Consider the following 2,500-nt stretch of genomic DNA (forward strand, 5'->3'; position numbering starts at 1 on the left):
AGGGGCTGCATGGCTGGGCGACCTTCCTGACCCGAAAGGTGAGAATATTCTCTCTGGCGCTACTTGTGTTCGGTAGTGTCTTGGACTCTGTGCGGGCTGATATCTCTGCTGGAGAGATGAAAGTTTTGAGACTGTGGTTTTCAGACACCCCGCACTGGCCGGCTAACGCAATCAACTAGGTGAGAGTGTTCTCCCTGAGCGCTACTTGTGTTCGGTAGTGTCTCGGATTCTGTGCGGTCTGATGTCTCTGATAGAGGGATGAAAGTCTTTGAGACTGCGAGGCTCCCGAGCTTATGTCTGTTCCCGGCTTTGGCTCGTAAGTAAACTCCCCAGGGTGGGCGCTTGTTCCCAGCGGCCAAACTTACCCCCTCCCTCCCGACCGGTCCCTGTCTGTTCCCGACGGCCACCGGGTACCCCCCCAACTTTCCCAAACTGACCGACTGGCAATATAGACTCGCCTTGGAAAGGGCCCCTGCCGGCCTCGGCCTAGGCCGACGTTGGGCGGACGGTTCCTCTCCCTGTGAGTCGCACTCTAACACCTCTGTAGGCTTGCTTAGCGTTCGCTCAGCGCTCTGTTGGTATGCAGGGTGTGACCGTATGGTAGCGAGACCGAGATGACCCGAATCTGCGCACTGGTGTGGGCGGCGCCTAGTGGTATGGAACGGAGGCCAGGCCGAGTGGGTGGGTGTCACGTGGATGCCTATGTGCTCGCTTGGACCTTTGCCGAATGCGTTTCTCAAATCCTTTTGGGGCGAATATGTGGTGTACGGGGGGTAGTGGCCAGTTTGTTGCAGGCCGCTTTCCTCCCCGTTGATGAGCTCCATAGCTCTCTGGGCTTTTGTAGCTCCGGGCAGTTGGGTTGCGAGTTGTCCGTTGGCCAGCTTTACGGGGGGTGAGTCTGACACTATGTGGCAGGCCTCTCCTTAGTGGGTTGGACTGCGGTGGCTTACGAGTTGGTGCTAGGCTGCGCGGCCTAGCAGACGGCTGCTCGAGGTGGATCTCGATGTATAGCTCTATAGTATCGGGGGACTTTGTTCTCCTGTGTGTTCTCACGGTAGTGGGGCAGTAGCATGTCTGATATCTTACGGACCACCCAGGGTAGCCGTTCTGGGTTACCAAAATTGGCTGAGGCGCAGCTAGGTGGGGGGCTGCTGCTGCTCGAGCGACCTCCCCGTGACGTGCTTGAGGTTGGGCACGTGTGCGGCCAGCGGATCAACCTCTCCGGGGGCCATGGGGACCAACCACCGGAGGCATTGCTCGGGGTCCCCGAACGGCTTGTAGTCACTTCTACGGGCCATGGTTGCAAAAACTCCTTGGTTAGGAAGTCCGTACAGACAGAGGCACAGGATCAGAGCCACAGTCAGTCAGGCCGAAGGAGCGGGTGGACCCCGGCTGGCGAAGCTCTTGAGAACTCCTCAGCGGTGTCAATGACCTCCGTTGCCTCGGGTATGAGAGTTGGGGTGGCGGGGGTCGCATTAGCGCTGCGGCCTGCTCTCCGTGGTGGCGTGAATGAAGATGCGGGAGAGGGCCCGTCTGGAAATCGGCATGAGGGGGTCCGAGGCCTCCGGACCAAGTGATGGTAGGAGTCTCGGATGGTGAAGCTTATGGAAAGGTACAGGTATCATAAGCGGAAAATGTGTTGTTGGAATCGGAGAGTCTGGAGAGCAGGTGAGGTGGAATGGGGGTCCCTGTGCGGTCGTGCGGCAGGCGGTGCGTCCGGTGTGCGTTGGCGAGCCCTGGCTGCCCCAGAAATGGACCTGCCCCTCGTCGCTTCCAGATCTGGTGATGAATAGAGTTCTGGAAGAGCTGCTGGCGGGGGGTGTGGAGCATCGGGCCACCGCTGCCTTAGTCAAGAAAGCAGGTCGGGAGCCTAGCCTGATCGAGTCCTCTGCTTTGGATCTCATGAAAGCCCTGGGGGGTAAGGTAGTGTGGCCGACAAAGTCCGCGGGGTCCAGACCTCGAGACCGATGGAAGACGGGTTGGGCGAGGCGGCTCGTCCAACGTGGGAGAGTGTTCTGTCACCAGCAGCGCGGCTATTCTGTAATGAGGAAGGGGCTGGCACGGCGGATCTTGGATGGTCTGACGCCCCGTAGCTGTGATTTGCCGCTGGAGTTGGTGGATGAACACTTTGGAGTAAGTGGGGAACGGTCAGGCCGTTTTATGGACTAAGGGCTTCGGGGTGGGACTGACCGCGGATGACGATTCATTCTACCACCCGATCCTGGGGCCGGAAGTTGTATCTAACTTGGCTAAGATGAGGAATTGCTCTGCGTCGGGCCCAGACGGGATCAGGAAGCGGGCTCTTCTTGACTGGGACCCGGACGGTACGCAACTGGCGAGGCTGTTTACGACATGGATGGTGCGTGGAGTCGTTCCCCAAGTCTTCAAGGAGTGCAAGACCCGGTTGCTACCCAGATCAACTGACCCTACTGAGCTGGATATAGTATCTAGCTGGAGGCCTGGGACTGTGGGGTCAGTCGTGCTGGGGTTGTTTGGGCGG

General features: G+C 59.0%; 1 pseudogene; it reads left to right on the top strand.

Annotated features, from left to right (window-relative positions):
• Nucleotides 1-2,500, top strand: part of LOC133149216 (28S ribosomal RNA) — a 9,255-nt pseudogene that overhangs the window by 3,377 nt on the left and 3,378 nt on the right.

This window comes from Syngnathus typhle, unplaced genomic scaffold, assembly GCF_033458585.1.
Source record: "Syngnathus typhle isolate RoL2023-S1 ecotype Sweden unplaced genomic scaffold, RoL_Styp_1.0 HiC_scaffold_282, whole genome shotgun sequence".
Classification (NCBI taxonomy): Eukaryota; Metazoa; Chordata; class Actinopteri; order Syngnathiformes; family Syngnathidae; genus Syngnathus; species Syngnathus typhle.